This window comes from Poecile atricapillus, chromosome Z, assembly GCF_030490865.1.
Source record: "Poecile atricapillus isolate bPoeAtr1 chromosome Z, bPoeAtr1.hap1, whole genome shotgun sequence".
Classification (NCBI taxonomy): domain Eukaryota; kingdom Metazoa; phylum Chordata; class Aves; order Passeriformes; family Paridae; genus Poecile; species Poecile atricapillus.
This window is the reverse complement of record NC_081289.1, coordinates 101,557,990-101,577,886: the sequence shown is the minus strand read 5'-3', so window position 1 is coordinate 101,577,886 and position 19,897 is coordinate 101,557,990.

Below are 19,897 nucleotides of genomic sequence, written 5' to 3'. Positions count from 1 at the left end.
AGGCAGAAAAATTATGAAAAAACACAGGGTAGGATCCAGCCAGGGTACTGGAAGAAGAAAACCTCTATCTATGAAGTATAAGTTTTAATTCTATCATTAATTTTTCAGGAAAGAGAAAAGAATGGACACTGGCAGCCAAAGATACACTGGCTGTAAGGACTGACAGCAGCTGGTAGGGTCTCACATACCACATGCTGCTCTGCTTTGCTGCCATGATACCACCGCATTTTCACAGTTTGGTGCTTTATTTTGCTGTATATATTCCTGAGTTCACTACTTGCAACACCTCAGGGTTTTTTTCCAGTTGCATGTGTATGCTAGCAACCATTAGGAAGATGCCCTTAGGCTTGATCTTCTGTATGTCCAAAATGCAACAAGAAGTATTTTCCATGGACCTAGCAACACTTTCACTGATTATTCTAGCTATATAATGGCCAGGCCACAGGAGTGGACAAGGAGAGTATGGGGCAGGGGAGCCAATACAAAAGATGAAGCAGTCCTTACAGGTTTATGATTGTAGGTTTTATAAGCAGTTCTGTTCAGGCTGTGAACTCCCAGTGCTCACCATGTGGAAACCTTTTGGAAAAAAGACCCTGTTGGTGGTACATCATCATTGGCTGCTGCCTTAGTCCAGATGTTCTAGGCAGCTCTGACAATGTCACTCCATTGGTGACAGTAACAGAAGGCAATGGGACCTGAAGGCACTGGAAGAATGGTGGCCACCCAGAAGGACTTCTGGGAAGTAAGGAATTCTGGCATTCTGTGGCAAATGCTGATGAGCCTCTGACTGAGAGGGACGAAATCAAGTATGCCATCGTGGAAGCTAGCATAGGTAGAATCACAGGATCATTAAGGGTGGAAAAGGCATCTGAGATCACTGAGTTCTAAGATCGCTGAGTCCAGGCACTGCTGTACTTTGTGTGTCACCTCTGCAGCAGTCTAGTCACAGCCCTGGGGTCATTGCAGCCCCTTTCCCAATGTGTCTCTAGTTGTCTCATATCTTTGCAAATTGCATGGCGCTGCCTGTCTCTGTTTGAGCATGGAGCATAATCAGAGGGTATGGTTCTGCAGCACCAGTATCCCTTGTTTTAATACACCCACTGAAAGCCCTGTTTTATGATAATGTACTAAGGAGACAGAAAAGAGCATGTCCTGGAAGATGGGAAATAGTCAAAGGAGAACAACCTTTTCTAGACCTGACACTTCTTTTTTTGTTTCATCAGAAACTGGACAAATATTTGTGTGCTTTCACTCAGACAGTGAGTCAGATGCAAGAATGCAGGACCCATTCTTGTTCTGTGCTCACATACTGGCTTTGTGTATAGCCCTGCTACAACTTGACTGCATGTGCCATGGGTATAAAGGAGGATGGGGGAAGGAAACTCTGGCAAACCCTGAGGAAAGGCCTTCTTGGGTGCAGCCAGGGGCATGGGACTGGCTCTGGGGTGGGTGTCTGTGGCACCACTTGTGCTTGCAAGAACAGGGGCTGACAGAATGGTCAGAGATACCTTTAACAGGGTCATGGAAAAACAGGATGGCTGCTGCTGAGGGTGAAGTAGGGAGTTTGTCATCCCAGGGCTTCTTCAGTACTGGCACTCTCCTTTTCCCTGCCAGAGGATACAGCTGGCTTTCTCTGGCTTGGTCTCTGGCAGTGGTCTCATGGGTTTTTGCATCCTCTGCTCCTTGGATGTCACAGTGAGCAGGACTGGGAAGTAATTAACACCTTCCAAATGTTCTCCACTGATGCACTACCTCCTGTGTAAGTGCTTACCTCAGTGCACCTGACCGCTGGACACAGGATGGGGGAACCCACACAAACAGTGGTGGTTGCCTCAAGAATATCCTGTAATTTAGTTACAGGCTTTGTTATTTCTCTTCATGTGTTCTAAGCCTATTATTTGGAAATCTCTCTGCATCTGTGTTATTATGGGAGTGGAATTACTCACCTGCCAATCCACCAAGCCATAAAGTGTTTGAGACATGGCCTAAAATTGCCATTTATGACTTCTCCTTCTGAAATGAAGTTCTGATCCTTCAGTCCTTGAAACTGTGAGATTCTTGCCTTCCTCAGAGGCTTCTCCTACACTCAGTTTGCACTCATCCACAAATATTGCTAGGCAAGGGTGTAATTTCACATAATCATTGCATGTTCACCTTCTGGGGAAGTTCAAGGACTGCCTTGGCATGCAGGCTCCACATCAACACCAGGTCTAGTTGCTACTTTACTCATTATTCATTCTCAAATGGTGAAAGCATGTGACTCAACTCCTAAATGTTTCCTGCTGAGATTAACCGAGTAACACTTGTGAGGAGAAAAGCTCCTGTTTGCCTCCGCCTCGCTTTCAGCTGCAAAAGACCATCTGAAGAACACTGACAGCCTTCTCCTTTATGATCTTTCCATCGCACCAACCCACTGGAGTAGTTAAGTTTTCCTTTTTGGTGCCAGTAGGTGGCATTGCTTACTCTCTTAAATGCCCAAAAGTTAAGCAAAACATTTGGCCAAGCCTGTAGGAGAGATACCTAGTTGGAAAGCCATGGCCTTCCCCAACACTGCAGTAGCTTCCAAATCCAGCATCTACGTTTTGGCAGGAAATCAGTCTGGTTTCTAGCCCCAAGAGGAATGAAGTTGTGTTAGCGCTTCTCTGCTGAAATTACAGGAGCAGAAGAACTAGGTACTTTCATGCCATAACATGATAAATTTGTGAACAAGGTGTCATGGTAAGATTACCTATGATATGATAGAACAGCAGTTCATGCTCTTGCCACTTCTGCAGTGGTGTGCTGATTCAGACTGCTCAATGGAGCTGTGCCACTAGCAATTACAGCTCTGTCTTGTGCTGGCTTGTAACCCTGATTGCAATCATGTCATGTCACTCATTGGCACCGATTGACATAGATGTGGCCTTGCTATCTTTCTCCCAGTGGATAATCATTTCCTGTCCTGAAAATATAGCACATGGGACATTGTCTCTTCTTCATAGTAAGACTGGAGAGATTTTTCCAAGTGGATGTTGAAAGTTCCTGGCACTGCAAATGCAGTTTTGCTGATATTCAGCACTCCAGGAAAGACAACTTGGCAGGCCAGGGATGGCTATGGTGTCGTCATAGGAGATGACTCCCTACAGGCTACTGGAAAAGGGGTGGTGTAGGAGGAGAAAGGCAAGCAGCACAAAGGTAATTGGAAGTCTTAAGTGCCAACTCCCTTCAACATTGTCTTGCATCCTGGAAAAATTGCACAGACACATATACAACTCCAGGGTAAACTTCAGTTTCTCTTATCTCTTTGGGGGCAAGGAATCTCTTGGAGGACTCAGAGTGCTCAACACCACTATGTTAAATTTATAAGCAAAACACATATCCTTGGTCTGTTCATGAGAGGACTGCTGAAATGGATAGGATATATTACATGCCCAAGATCACCCAGGACACTGTCTCATGCAAGGGGCTAACCATCTTGCTGTTCATGCTGGTTCAGGGAAGTGGAGGTCCAGGTACAACTTCTATCCAACCATTTCCGTGTCATCACATGGCAGGTTGGGATGTGCACATTGCACCTGCTCATGTGTTATTCTCTGAGTATGCTGATGGAAGACCATGTCATTCATCTACTGCCAGAGGACAGTGCACAAAAATGTTGAGCATCTCTCTGAATGAGAACCGTGTCCAACTTGGCTCTGAAACACTGCACAGCACCATATGTCAATACTCTAGCTCCAGTACCCAGGATGACTCTGCCTTTGTTTGCACAGCAGGTAGACAACTATTTTCTGAACTATGCATGGCAGCTGACACAAATATGGAATATTGATTGCGTGTTATGCAATCTGCCCAGGAAAAGGCAAACAGGCCATTCCTGGCTCTACAGTGGTCTTCTTCTACTACACACTGTCCATATTTTCTGATTAGGAATGGCTTGTTAGAGTGCATGTCTGCTCTTTCAGGAGTTCAAATAGCTCTAATGGATCAGGCCTTACGTAGTCTCTCCTGTGCCACTGGGATCCTTGATCTATCCCAGTGAGATGCCACTCTTGGTCTTGATGGAGTAGGAGTGTGGCTTATCTGGCAGGAGAACCTAAGCCATGTGGAAAACACCCCATCAGGAACTCCTGAGAACACAGACAGTGACTTTAGGATGTTTTTCTCTTCAGCCATATCTGAAAGATTCTATGTTCTATCTCTTGCCTTAAACTGCTGACATGAAGTGATGATTTTGGCCCCTGAATGTCAACTGTGCAGCGAGAGCAAGGCATAGAGAATACATTTCCTTATCAGATGACCATTATTAAGCACCTTTCAGTTTGCTTCGCAATATTCCTTTGTTCCAGAATGAAGATTCTTGAGTGATGAATATAATTAGCATCAGGTGATGTTCACTCTGAATTAAAAGATTTTTGATTCCATTGTATATAATTTCTAGGGAGCCTACTTACATTACATTTTTGTGATTTATTTTTAAATTGTGGCAAAACACTGGAGTCTATTCTTCTCAGAAAGTGGTGTATGACAAGCTGTGGGATGTTCTTCTGAGTGGATTCAGACTATTTTCTTACGTAGTCACTTTTACCATTTTTGGTTGCAGACTCTCAAAGAAAATTTGAGGATGATTCAGATTCCTAAGCACATGTACCCAGCAACATTTTAGATATTCCTAGGACATCTAAACTCTCCACTCAAAATAGGCAGATCTGGTGTGGCACCTGTGGGCCCACAGGATTCACAGACTATTGACCGTGAGGTACTACAGCTGTAGCTAGCCCTTTGATATATATTATAAATTTTTTTCTTGCATATTGTTGTTCTCTGACATTGGAGGAGTTATGAGGAAATTAGCCCCTAGGCTCATTGTTTTTATATTCCATGTCATGCCCATTGTTTTTGTCTACAGTTAGGGAATCCAGCTCCTCCATCTGTGGCCATAATGGTCTTGGCTGCAAATCTCACTGGTCAGTCTGCTGTGGACGGGCTTATTCCTTTTACTAAGAGAGTCCTTCTGAGGCAGCAGCAGCACAAAACATGTGATGTCTCCTCCTCAGTCTTGGCTGGAAGCCTGTTCTGCTGTTTGATATGTCCAGAATAGATAGCTCCTTAGGACCCCTCTTGAGTCCTGAAAGTTAATAAAAACCCCACTCAGCAGCAGAAAAGTGAGATGGGGGACATATATGGCTGTGAAAACTCAGAATTTTAGAAGCCTATAATGTGCTTAAACAGGTGGAGGGGAAGTAGAATACATAGCAGAAGCAATTTGTAACAAACCCCATAGAAACTTAGTTGCCAGGTATAAGATATATTGTGAAAACTCAGCAAAGCAAGACCTAGGTACTGTGAAAACCCGATAAAGCAGAAACCTGTGCTCCAGAAACCAGCCAGAACCAGACTTGCGGTTTTACTCCTGACAAGCTGACCTGGGAGAAAGCCAAACCCCCATTGTGACTGCCCAGAGACCGGGGTCAATCAGCGATTACTGAGGAAGATGTTCAGCCTTCATCCCAGAGCCCTCAGCCCACGACCATCAGGAGGTGTGGCAGCTAATTATAATATGAAGCAGACAAGGCGGAGATGGGCAGGCAGGGAGGTGTGGGCTTGTGGGATCCATGTCTGTTTGTGCCTGGAACCTGTCTTGACCAGGTACACATGGCTTGGAGGAAATATCCCGCCATGTGTCTCAGCTGGCAGTAAAACATATCTCTACAATTTTGTCAAATCCTGATTTCCAAAATCTAAAGGATATGACAAATTTGTTTAGCACTGTGTGTCCCTGAAAGACTGTGTGACTATTGGATTTACAGCCAATAAGTATTTCTTCATTAGCAGAAAGAAGAAGCTTGTCAGGATATACCACAGGGAAGGGCCTTGGGGCTTTTTTGTACCTCTAATCAGTGAATTCCAGAAATATTTTCTTCCATTTATAGCTTTTTTAGCAAGCACTGGCATTGACCTGAGTTGTGCCAGATGCTGCTGGTAGTGCCATGCTGGAACTTGGAGGTGCTGTCTGAGACCAGGGTCCTGTTTCTACTATTTTCACATGCTAGACACACAGTGAAAGAGTTTTTCAATGTTCATGAGGTCTAGTTTTCTTGAGCACAAAACCAGAGACCAGATTTCTTATCAAATCACTCCTTGAACAATGGATTTCCTTTGAACTGGGTTTCATGGGGTTTCTCCTCCAGTTCAGGAGTACATCCTTCTAAGGCCATATTAGCTATTGGTAAGGAGTTTCCATGGCTGTGATTGGCAGGGAGCTGTGTGTTTTCAGAGCAGTGCAAGAATGCACATTGAATATGCCTGTGATTGCTCTTCTCGTAGAAATACCAGTTGGCCAAGAACCTCAGCTGTGTAGTGCTGTGGACCTCAATGTGTCTCCCACAGGGCTTGGCAGAGGAAAAACCCAAGGGAGGAAACTGAGGCATAGCGAAGTGTTTCACCTCTTTTGATAATGTTTGTGGTCCCAGAGTGGGAGAAAGTGATACAAGATCTTTTGTCCATAATGAATATTACTTGATGACCATGTCTCAGGGGTTTTAATTTCAGATTAAATTTGAAATAAAAATTTTCCCTGTGCTATCTTTTCTCCTTCCAAAGTCATGTCAAATTGTCTTTCAGCACCTCTTTAGGACTGTACAAATGTGTTTCTGTTCCTGAGGGTCACAAATTCTTCAACAGCTCACTACAAAAAAAAAAACAACAACCCAATATTCACTGAATAGCCACATTTGTTCCTTCCTGAAATTCCCATAACCAAGACCTGCAGGGGATTCTTCTGAGAAAATATATGAGACAGAATTACTCCAGAGAATTTTACAATCTCAATATTGTACATGATACCTGAACTGAAGGTAGGATTTTGGATTACTTGCTTTAGGACAGGGATTGCTTCCTTCAAGTAGCTTTAAGACTTAAACTGTGTTTTATCCACACTATAGTAAGTTGTCTATGGTCAGACTGGTTATGGTGAGAACCTGATGGCTGAAAGAGAGCTAGAGGATGTAAAATGGTACATTGTTCTAATGTTGTGTGTATTAGATACTGATCAACCCCACAGGAATAAATTCTCCTGCAACAAGTGACCTTCCTGAGGCAAAAACATATTAAGAAATATTTCTGAACTTCTTAGCTTGCATTTAATTTGAGTAATAAGGAAGAAAATTTAAAATAGATCAGGACTAGCAATATGTTTTGCAATTTGTGTAATACCGTCTTTTTCCTAACTATACACTAGGGATGAATGGTAGGAGTTTATGTCCTATTGCAGAATTAACCAATTAATGCTGTTCTTTCCTGAATTTTGACAACAGTCTGTGTACTTCTGTAGCACAATGATGGTCTTGTGTCTGAAGATTTTTTGTTTCTTCCTTCACGTTTCACTGCTTATGATACAGACTTACGGGAATACCTGCACCGCCTTTGCCTTTAACTTGCTGCCTTGTCAGTAGCTGCCAAGAGGGTTCCTCCTTTATCTTTTGTAGCTAATGATGTATGTACTGGGGCTGCAAACTCCTTTTTTAATTTCTCAGCATTTCCCCTGCTCTCACCTGGTATAACAGAGATGCTCTTGAGCTCCTTGTCGAGGGCCTGGAAAAGCAGTAACAGATCTTCCAGAACTGTGTGTCCTTTTAACACTCAGGTATGCGCACCCGACCAGGAACATACAGGAACTGTCATGCTTTTCCTGCAGACAGTTCCTTCCTTAATGGCCTGTTTGCTTTTTATACTGTTTAGTGATTCAGAGTTCTTCCATAATAATTAATGGATTTAGGTGCCCAGTTGAGAAATAAATGGGTGTCAAGGGTTCCCCTAAGAAACTATGAAACCTCTCATCTCTCAGTATGAGATCTGTGTCTTGACATCCAATTTCACACAGAATACAGTGGAAGAACTCTGTCATTTGGATGAGGCCCTAAATTAGCTTTGTTTTCTGATTCATCAAATACTGTGTGTAATCTAAGAAAAACAACTGGAACTTTCCGCTGGATAAATCAGAGCTTGTGTTTGACTTTCTGGGGGTTGAATTATGTACTTGAGGGACAAGGAGCAAGGGAAAAATTTAAAAGGCAGCTGCCAAAAGTTGGTGGTAGGGACTTGAGTAGGTGGAGGGATAGCAACAGAGTCATCTTTCTCCCAGAGGGTGGTTCCAGTTGACTCTCTTGGGGTTTGCAGGGCTGAACATGTGAGTGGGAAGGGCTGCGGTGCCAGCTGCTTGCCATGGCATTTTGGGGCTTGGAGGTGCTTAAAGTGGTGAGTACTGACCCTCTGTGAGGGAAGAGGGGGAAAAACATGCAAGGCATGATACTCAGACATGTTTTTCTGCTTATTCCTCAGCCGACCTCACTGGGTGATCTTCAGTCAGTCAAAGTCTTATGAGGTTGATGTGCTTCCAGTCAGGATGCACAGAAATGCTTTACTGTAGTAAGTCTGTGCTGGATCAGGACATGTCTGTGTTAAAGGCAATAATGCAGTTTGGAGGCCCTCCTGGAAATCCATGAGGTTTCACAGGAAAAGTATCCAATAACCAAGTGAGTTGCCCCCATATGCCTATGTGGAAACAGATACAAGCACTTGAGACAATCAAAATGCCCAGACCGAAGAAATGAATGAGAAGTCTCAGAAGGTGGTGAGGACATGCTGCAGCTGTATTCAAGGAGTAGTTTTACAATGGAGTATTTTCAGTCTGTGGTGTGCACATCAACCTTACCTCAAATACTTGTCTCCAAAGCCACACCAGTTTCCAGATTCACCACAGAGAGATGGTGTTTGAGGGATGTAGATAATCATCTGTGGTGGATGTTGAGTTCCATTTAGCAATCACTTGGCAAGGCTGGCTGCAGTGTGAGCACAGTTCATGCAATTTCAACTGTGTACTCTCTCCAGGGTATTGTGTCATGCAGGAAAGGGCTCTAAATTTTAAGGTCATGACTGGACTCCCAAGGGACTGAGATAGACCTTCTCTATCCTTGGGGAAGAGGTTAATTTTCCAATGAATGTGGGTGTAGATAGAGAAAGGATGGTGTAAGGTCTTGGAACAAAACATCAGGCTGGGGTTTAAGCAAGTTCAAGGCTAGAGGGGAATAGGCCTGATTCTTGTCTTGGGTTATTATGCAGTCATTTGCTGAGATAGTTTACCCAAGTGCAAAGACCCTCAAGCAGAAGTTTGGCTTTACTGTGTTGAAAGAAAAGAATGTTCTTAAGTATTAAGAACGAGGCAGAAAAATATGATCAGCACAAGAAAAAATTTGAAAAAGAGGTGTATTCCTGCAATACAGACATCTATGAGAAAGAAGGCTTTGTCATATGAGGAAGAACTCAGAAAATGAATTTACAATGTATATGTTTTCATCCTCAGCAGGATTTTTAAATTTAGCAAGAAACAAATCCTTTTTTATGTCCCCTGGTTTGACTGGAGTGTCTTAAAAGATGAGATATCTTTCCAGCTTGTGCAGCCATAATACACAAAGCTAGGGAACTGATCCTACTTGAATTCCTGTTAGGTAGATGGGAAGCCACTTTTGTGCTATACAGATGTTGTAAGAATTATTTGCCATAGAAAGTGGCAAACATCTGCATGAATCTGCTGTATCTTTTGTAGGGTTGGAGTTACTGGAACTTCAGAATATTTTTTTCGTGGCACATTTCACAAGGCTTGGTGTACGCACCTCGGGACTTTAAATTTTGGATTGAATGTTACAGGAGTGCTGTAAGCAACAGGGGCTGATGGATGGTCCAGGCTAAAACACCCTATGTACAGTCCAAAATTTTGCCTCTAGAATAGGTGCTTAGGGAAAGACTGTCAGGTACACCACCCTACTTGACTAACTCTAGTTAGCTGGCTAATACAAGGGAATATCTGCCTCCAGACACATTGGATTCATCAGCTGTTTCACACACTTCACGTGATCCTGGAGGCCACAACTTCCTAGGGAATTGCCTGTATAAATTTCACTTGCAGTTTCCTTGCAAGAGTCCTCTTTCTCCATACTGTTTCCTTTCTCCTGTTCCTGGGGCAACCCAGCCTACAGAGGTTTTGGAAATTTAGCTTCCACAATGCATGCTGTGATCACTGGATGGCAGGTAGTGACGAAATACATAATTGATGTAGTCTCACGCTCTCTATGCCTGCATCCAACCACGGTAATAAAACTGGGGAAGAGCGTTTCTCACTGAGCACCAGTGAGTGCAGCAGACAGAGTAACCAGGCACAGATACACACACTGAGGTATTTCAGCAGGCTCCTGGTAGGAAGCTAATACTGTTCCCTGCTCAAGTCAATCAGTGCTCCCAGCCTTGTGCTTCAACAGCACCAAAACCTGCCAACAGGCTGGGCTGGGAGGAATGAGCCAGTTCCTTTGCAAGCCCTATCAGGATAACCAGTAATTCCTCTTCAAGGAGATACCAGACTTTGTTTCCACGTGTGTAAACCCATCATTGTAGAAGGAGGGCAATCTGTCCAGGAAAAAAGCCATATAGTAAAAGGTCTTGCTTTACTGTAAGGAAACCTTCACTGCCAGATATTGCAAAGTTACTAGTAGCTAATTAGAGCTGACTTAAATGGTATTTAGTGTGTTATTCCAGAAGAAAATACTTTTTCACAGAGCGTGAATGCAGCAATTACACAGATGCCAAATTATGAATTATCATTTTTATTTTTAATGTATTTGCATTTTCAGATTCTCTTTCCAGAATTTTAAAATTTATGCTGATATTATAAAGCTGCAGAAATTACTTTTTGAGGATATATGTTTCATTTTTGATAAAGACTATAATAGAAAATGCTTCCTTCAGCATGACAATTGGAAAGGAAAAAAAAATTGAAATTCCTGCCCAAGACCAAACACAAATACTTCTTCAAACCACCAGTGATAAACAAACTAAACTAAGCTAAACAAAAAATAAAATAAAAGGAATAAAATATTGTTCATTTTTCAAATTTAATTTCAAGGGCTGGGTGGTAATTTCCAATTTTACTCTTTAAAGACAGTTTTAAAAGGAGATTATAAACCAGAAATTCTTTAAAAAATAGTGTTTTGCTTTAAAAGTGTCAAAACAAAAAGGTTGGATGAAATTACTTTTTAATCTTGAGCAATGTAGTTAATTCAACCCAAAACTGTAAAATACTGTGATTGAGTCATAGCCTAACTTTTCAAAGCCAAGAACTATTTAGGCTGCAAATACTTTGCTGAGCTCTACTTCTGCCTCAAAAGAGAAGCCTGCAGCTGTTTCATCGTGAATTATCCATGGAGCACTGAGTCCTTCCTTTACCATGCCTAATCAGCCCCAAATTTGCCTTAATCCATTAGCTTTGTTTGCTCTGTTGTCTGTCTCTTCTTTATCTTGGGAAGGAATAAAGGTGACAGCCCAGAACCAAACAGTGGAGGACTGTCCTCTTCAATTGCTTGCGAAGCAACTCACAGGGTAGTTTTTCCCTCTAATCAAAGTCCTGTAATGCCCGTAAAAGACAAGGAAAGAATTTTTTAAGGTCTCTCTTGTGAAAGGAAAACGTTATATAGGAACTGGTTTTATCAATAATGGAGGTTCCTTTCAGGCTATCTTTGTCCTTCTACAAAGCTTGCTTTTTTATTTTTAATTTTTTTCCTCTCAAGACTTTGAAGGATATGAAATACAGGAATAAATACAACAATTTAAAAAAACCCAACCTGGCATGGCTGTGATGACAAACCACAGTACCCGTATATGAACTATTGAAGGAGTCAGAGACTGGCTTTCCACTAAGTTGCTCATCAACATAAATAAATGATAAAAGAGAGAGATTAAGAAGAGAAAAACAGTGGCAGCTTATGAACTGTTCACTAGTCCTAAAAGGGGTTGAATCTTTCAAAAATGAGGGCATATTTTATAGAAGCAGGTGGTTTATGTAAGACTCTCCTTGCAGTCCCACAATTGCTTACGACTCAGAGCTTGCATTACAGATGAGTAAATATTTAGCCTTCACGGCCACAGAGGAGGGTTTGATGTTGAGAATGTTAAACCTTAAAGACCAGAAGGCAAATAAAAATTACGCCAGCATTTGTCCTTTGAAACAAAACAAAGAAAGCCCAGCATTTTTTAAGCTAGACTCAGTAGTATTCATTCTTTCTGTTGTCTGTAATTTCTGTAGCTGCTTCTCAGGCCTGTCAGTTCAACCCCATACTTCAGCTGTAGGACTTGCAGAAAACCACAGGATATGCATACACCTCTGCTTCTCCTTGGGGTGGAACACCACAAGGTATGCATGGGCTGGGTTCATGCACAGCCAGCCTCTCCAGTGGGAAGGAGCAGTGTCATCCCATTCCCACCCTCTCATCACGTAGGTTTAGTGGCATTTCTAAGAGCTGAACTCAGGAGCACATCTAGCTCAGGATTGCTACTGAAGAGAGTCCTCATTTTGGCCTTCAGAGTGCATAAGCATCAAGCAGCCAAGCATCTCCAGGGTGACTGGTAAATGGAGATTTCCTTGGAAAAAGCCATCTCTGTTAAGAGCAATGTGAGCATGTGGAAGAGAGAAAGTGCCTTTTGCACAAAAATTTGCGCTACAGCTCCTAGATGTGAAAGTGCTTGTTTGGTCCTGGACTGGAGGCAGGTTAAGGCATACAATGGAAGCTGAGTGGTATGACTGAGCACCAAGAAGGCTGAGGCCATTTGGTAGTCTATGGGAAATCTTGTGCAAAAGAAAATTTTGTTTGGTTTACATCAAAGTGGCCTCAGGAAAGTCTCAGGAAAGTGCTTGGAGGACAATATAAATAAGCAGTGGAGAATTAATAATTTCTTTTCACTGGAGAGGAAAAGCCTAGCTCCAGCAGGCATTGGTGGGTGTGTTGGCTTAGGCAGCACATAACCTGTGGTGTGCTCCTGTGCCCAGCAAGAGCTCAGCTTTGGTCCATGGGGGGCTGGTGAGTGGCTGGTGCGAGGGTCCACTCGCAACAGCAAAGCAGACTTGTTCCTGGGAGCTTCCCATGTAGTCAAAGTGAGTTTTCACTGCTTCTGCAGCCCCACCTCAGTTGTCCGAGTCCACAATGGTGTTCAGTGGGAACTTCATGTGATTATATATACTCATGAAGTTTAGGTAAAAAAATATTCTTTGTATGTTTGCCATGGGTCAAAAAAAATGCATTTTCATGTTCCTACATGCAAAGGACTGGAAGCCTCAGTTCTCATACCAGTATAAAATAATACCTAAGGATGTGAACAACTTTAAATCCTAACACTAGAAAATTTGAGGAACAAATTCACTCAATAACAAAAGAACCAATATATTAAAAGAGCGCATTTCCAGAGTTCTCATGGCATCAGACAGATCGAAAATCAAGTTCACATGTCCCTAATTATTTAACAGGAATTCTTAAAATTCCCGCAGGATAAGTAATTTGAAACAAGCCACAGAGCTATTTTGCTTGTTTCCTGGGGCAAATTTATGTCATAGTTTGGTAGTTACAATGTTATCAGCTGCCTTGGAAAAACAGGCTCTGCTAATGTGACCATTACCTAATTCATGCCTGGAGTCTGATCCTTGGAGATTTCTAAGCCTTTTAGTGATTCCTTGAATAGCCTCTTTATAACTTTAAATACAGGGACATTTAGTCAGGTGGCGGCCATAGTAGGAAAACAGGAAGGTTTATAAGAATAACCATTTTTGTTTCATGTCCTACCATCTGCACAACTGCAAACTTGTGTATAAACACACATGACTACTTTTTCACCACTACACATGAAAACAAAAATTACCCAAGACTCTCTGGGAGATGGGAGTGTGGAGGAGATGTAGGTACTGGTGGAGCCTAATATCTGTGTCTTCCAGAGGAGATGGAGAGAGAAAATATTTTTCTCTCTTTTCCATTGTTTATTTTTTCTGGCTTTGCATCCCTTAGGAAGGACATTAGGTGGGGGGCCTGCCCTGCTGAGGGCAGTCTGTACCTTGGGTTTCTTTATGCTTCTCACTTTGTGCACAGCTTTGGGGCAAGCCATTTCAATCTGTGGTGCCTCAGCTTCTCACTCTCCTGTGAAGTGCTTACACATGGCCTTAGGGGCTGCAGAGGGTGGTTTCCTCACACCTGGATCCCCACTGCTGCCTGCTAGGATCCCACAGGAGTGCTGAGGCACAGCCACAGTGAGTCAGGAGGAAGGTGGTATCAGAGAGCATCAAATCAGTCAAGTTTGCATCTGCTCTGCGTGTGCTCTGGCTGGTGGAGAGGACCCTGAAGTGGACTGGCTGTACTTTCTGCTTCCAAGGCTGCCCTTGATATGCACAGCTGGTGCCCCTGGACTCCAGCAGGCAACATGCCTTTTCTGTGGCATGTTATGTGGCAATGACTTCAATGACAGGCACGTGACTTGCACAGTAAATGTGACAAACTGAGCACTTTGCAGCTTTAAAAACAGAAAAAAGCTTTGCCAGATTTGTGGCTGTAGATAACAATCATGGCATCATTTGGTGCCCTGAAGGCCAAGTTGATGTACTTCCCTCACAAGCTGTCTCTAAAAAAGAGGCCCCCAGGGAAAATGTGATTTTCCAACCTGGAGAATCCTGTCTGTGGGATCTGAAGGCCTCCATGAGGAGAAACTCAGGTCTGCCATTTTTCAGGTTTTTCCCATGGTTTGCACTGTGTTTGGAGTTGATGGATGAATAATGAGATCTTATTGCTGTGGCCCTTGTCCTTCCTCTCCCCTTCTCCTCTTCTTTGTGTCTCCTCTTTGTTGCCATGTCTTAGTTTTGACAGAAGTATCTCTGGGACAGTGACCACAGCTGCACATATTCCTAAAAATGTCAGCATACTAGTCAAGATAGCAAAGTAATGCAATGAAAGAAGTAGGTGGAAATAAATACTATTTTTTGTTTACTTGTGGCAAATAGAATAGATAAGACAGGTAAATTTTATTGTGCATATATAAACTCCACCTGTTTTCTGGTCATAGTTTGAAGGCAAATCATGAACTGAGATCAGGCTTTGCTCGAAATCTTTTCAACCTCTGTGAGAAGTAAAATTGATACCTATAAAGGTTAGGAGCACAAAATCACTGCAGGATTTTTCTGTAGTTCCTGGAGGCACTGCATGAGTGTGCTTTGACTGCAGGCAGCCTGAACTGTCCTTTGGGGAGCACACCCCTCAATCCATGAGGACTGGCTTTGGATGTCCACAGCAGGAGTGTTGGGCCAAGGGGGCGGTTTTACTTACCAGTTGCAAAATTCCAGAGAAGCAATGCTAAGTCAGCTGAAACTTTAAATGAAAATTAAAACAAATCCCCTTTGGGATGAGATGGAAATGTCAGCCCAAGGATGAATCTGTTCTCAGTAAGTTGCAAGCAACTAAAGGAGATACAATTTGGAATCCAGCCTTGGCTGCACCACACACCATCTGTCAACCTCGTAGAGTGAAGTAAAGGAAAAGCAGAGAGCCTGCAATTATCCTCTCCCTCGTTGGATAGCCCAGAGGCCAGAGAAGTGGATTCTCTTCCCTGATACATTCCTTGTGACGGAAATGACACATTCATTTTCCCACAGTAGTGATGCTATGCATTGCACTCACATCCTACTCGCTCTCCCCTTGGCAACCAGGAACACAAGACTGCCAGACTGGAACCTGAGTGAGAAGGCTCTCTTCCCAGGGTTAGAGATATAGATGTAGCAAATTGCAGGAGAAGAACATGAGAGAACAGGGGATGCTGAAGTCTCTCCACTAGGCGCATTGCTGGAAAAATGCAGGAACTTTCTTCTGCCCTTACAGGCACCTGAGCACTGCTAGTACTGAACACTTACAGTCAGGCAAAATCTCTTCTCTCTCTCCTTCTCCCCCATGCCCTTGCACATTTTCGTAACCTCACAAAAGTTTCAGACAACGTCATCTTTAACCTACTGCAGGCAGGACTTCTGAGCCACGTGAGGGGGGACCATAATTGGTCAGAACACCAGTCCTATGGCCAATGAATGGGGGACTTGGACTCCACTCCCCCACACACCACCCCAAACAGGGTGCTGGATTGTCTCTCCCTTGGCATTGCATTTTGAAAGATGTGTCTGGCAAGACAGCAAGCTGACTTTGACACTGCCATTAGTGCGATAATTAATTAAAGAGCAGTTGAGAAAATCACAGTGCAAGGTTACTCCACAATCAGATCCACAACTCACTACCAGAGCAGGGCATCCTTCTCTATTCTATATCTCTAGTTTTTTTAAGGAATTAGTAGCTTACATAGTGCACTTGAAATAAGAGAGCAGGATGAAGAGGAATGAATCCTTGTGCTAATCAGTGAGAGGACCTTGTCTGTGAGATAAGACAAACTAGGAACAGAACAGCAAGTGATATCACAGCAACAGAAAGGACAAATATGGCAAGACATAACAGCTAAGGGCTGTTTTACACAAGCCTCCTCTTGTTTCCTATCTGATACCAAAGACTGGAAGAACCTCTCTGCAAAACAGAAAAGTTAGCAGGAGGAACAGGTGTCCTGTCTATTGCAATCAGAGCTGCAGCTGCTGCATATCTCCCCATATTTCTGTGTCTTCAGCTGGGCTCTTCCACGTTCTAACAGGCGCTAGTGAAGGCGCACATATTATGTTCCAAAGCAGACACCCAGGTTGTTCCTGCTGCCACCTTTCCTACTGCTGCCCATTTAGGGAGATTCGAGATAACCACCACGCACAGGCTTTGGTGCAACTGTAGCTCTCACCTGCCCGCACACCTGCCTGTCACTGGGCTGTCCCTGCCCCTACTGAAAGGTACCTGCAGTCCAGGCAAATACTGGGCCACAAAAAAAGCCTGTTGATGAGCGTAGGTGGGACAGGCTCAGTTGTCACCCTCAAGCCCCTGGTGTTTTGATATTGTGTTGCTCCTTACTTGAAGCAAAGAGGCTCAGCCCAGGACAAGAGGACTTCTGCTGCATATAAAGTTATTGCTGTAGCCCAGTTAGTAGTTATTGAAACAGGCAGGGAAGAGTAATTTTTTTTTATTCCCAAACTGTAGTTTCATTAAAAATGGCTGATTTTCAGAAAAATACATTTTTTTCATTTCACTGATATCTTTGAACAAACTAAAAGCAGGAGAAAAGGATCTTTTTGTTTGTTTGTTTCCTAGAGAAAGGAAAAAAACCAAAAACTTCTTACTTGTATTTCCTAGTCAGAAGAAGACTAGAATGTTTTCTGCTTGTTTCTCAGCAGATACTTTTGTTTGAAGACTTCTCACCATCAGTTATAAAATCTTTTATGTTAAAGCAGTACAAAAACATTCAAGGTGTCGTGTTGTGTCACCCCCTTCCATTCTCACTCTGTGTCAAGCTCTCTTTGGAGCATTGTTGTGGAAATTAAATTTTCTGGTTGGTTCTCCCCTTGCTTGTCATTGTGAGGCCAGTGAGTTTGCTCAGGGTTTGGCACAGCTGCACCACAACGCTGCCCATGTTGTGCTGGAGACACTTCTGGGCTTGTTTTCACTTTGACCTTCTACATGGTCTGTGGATGCAAGTACCAGTCTAGTTATGCAACTCCTCTCTCCATTGTCCAGGCTTTCCCCAGTCCTTATTAGAAGCAATGTATTTTAGCTCTCACTGTAGTACCTTCTACCCACTTTGGAGCCCATGAATGCTATTAATCAGGCTCTGTTTTACAGACGGAGCTTTGCTTTCCCCTCTAGGATTATATATGTCACAGAGGAAGAGGAACTCATGTCCAGTTAATGAGTACACTGAAGCACCTTGAGTTGATGCCATGAAGCTTCTTTTCCACCCAGTCACATTTATCTGCTAGGGAAAAAGGGTTTTTAAATGTTGGAAAATGTGCTGTGTCCCATCTATTTCAGATTATTTTACATCTGAGTTTACAGCAGACATAGGCAATTTGTTTAAGATTCAAGAAGCCAGAATTATCCCCTTCCCCCATCTTCCATCAACTGAAAGGCTTTTTTTAAGCATTTTGTTTATAATCTTCCTTCTTTTCTTTTTCTCTCTCTTTTCTTTCTTTCTTTTTTTTTTTATTTTTTTTATTTTTTTAAATTTTTTTTTTTTTATTTGGACGCTTTGCATAACTCTTTCTTAAATACATAACTATGTCTTAAAGTGAGGCATGGGCATGAAGAAAAAATTATACAAGCAAGCCTTTTCAATGTAACAAATTAGATTTCACTCTGTGTAAATCTGCTGCCTGCCCTTGCTATTGATGGGTTTCACAAACTATATTGGGAGTTAACTGTAAGTCTGATTACCGTCTGTGGATTTACAGACAGCGCCAACAATCTATCCAGGGCTGGTCTGCCAAGCATTGCCACTGCTGTTTTCTATCTGATCCTATAAGCAGTTAAAACTACACTACTTCTTTTCCCAAAAAATTAATGTAATATGTAATAGTGTAAGCTTTTTGCTTTTAGGGTTTTATTGTGTTTTTTTTGTTCATTGTTTGTTTGTTTTTGATTTTTTTGTGCGTTTGGTTTTTTGGGTTTTGTTTGTTTGTTTGTTTTTGGGGGGGTTTTGTGGTTTTTTTTTTTCTTTCCCCTGCAGTAGCTATGGATGTAGTTGTGCAAACTGGGAGACTTCATATTCTGTTTTGCTCAGATAGGTAGATAGCATCACCTTTGATTAAGGTGATCTGACGGTCTCCATAACAGCAGCCTGCCTTAAAGTCTTTGTTCTTTTAGTTTGCCTTATGCTGCCATCAGGGAATGAAATTTTCTAGGAAGGATGTCTGACCCAAGATAGAGTCAGGCTGATTTCTAAGGGGGAAATTACACTATACAGTTTCAACCAAATTAGATCAAGACAAATGCTTTGTGTAGTCCACACTTGAGGAAAAGAAAGACATGAAAAAAATTTTGCTATTGTTATGACAAGAGGGTCTCAAACACTGCATATCAGAGGATATGCTCAGTATTAGCAAGCTGCAGCACAAACCATATTTTTCCCAGCTTACATTTCCCTCTGGGGAGGAAGACTGGTCTCTCCTGCCTCTTCACCTCCAATCCCATACTTGGACTCCCAGCCTCTCTCCCTGTCTCACACACAGTGTTATCCCCCTCCTCTTCCTGCCACTCAGTTGTCTCAATGGAAAAGACTCAGCATGAACAGTTTGTACCCTAACTAAATTCTTCTGATGCCTTCTGGATATAAATAACAATTGCTGATGGAGGAAACTCTAGTTGTGTCTTGGGGGAAATGTATTCTCACTTACAGATCTTACTGGTCTTTTAGTGGAACCTAAAGTTGGAAAGACCCAGTACTACTGCTACACTTAAACAATCTCTTATTGAACAATCTACTAATACAAACCAGATATGTTTTAGTCTCCTAAGGTGTCTGATATGAGAAAGATCTGTTACCCTTAAAGTGAAACCCATTTACTTCACATTGCAAAACCCAGGGAGTCCTCATTCCACATGTCATAAGCCTCTTTATGAAGCTGGGCCTTTGGCAACAAACTGCACAATGAAATGAAAACTGGTATTGTTATTAAATTAATGTTCTTACATAACTGATCTTTCACCCAGTGGCTGCCAACGCAAATCTCAGTGCAAACCACAAGTCTGAGAGGAGGGCAGACAGAGTTGAAGAGCTCAAGGAATCAATTTTTTATTTCTCAGGCAGGAGCACAGATGCAATCTCCAGTGAATTAATTTTTCCTCCAAACTTGTATCCCCTCAAGTGCTGGCAAAACAAGGTCTCGGCTAAGATTTTTCAAGGCACAGCAGAGTTGCAAGTCCCCTTGCAAGCACTATACAGAAAATGCTGCTGGTTACTGGTGCAAAAGCAGGAATGGGAGGGAAGACCCCACCAGAGGCATAGCAGAACTAGGTCGGCACACGCAGGAAGGACCAAGGGGGTGAAAAGCTGGGGCCGCATCCTGGCTGCGCGGACAGGGCTGTGGGAGGGCTGTGGGAGCCGGGCCCAAGGAGGGCTCGGAGCCAAGGGCTCTATGCACGCCGTGCCGAGCCGGGGT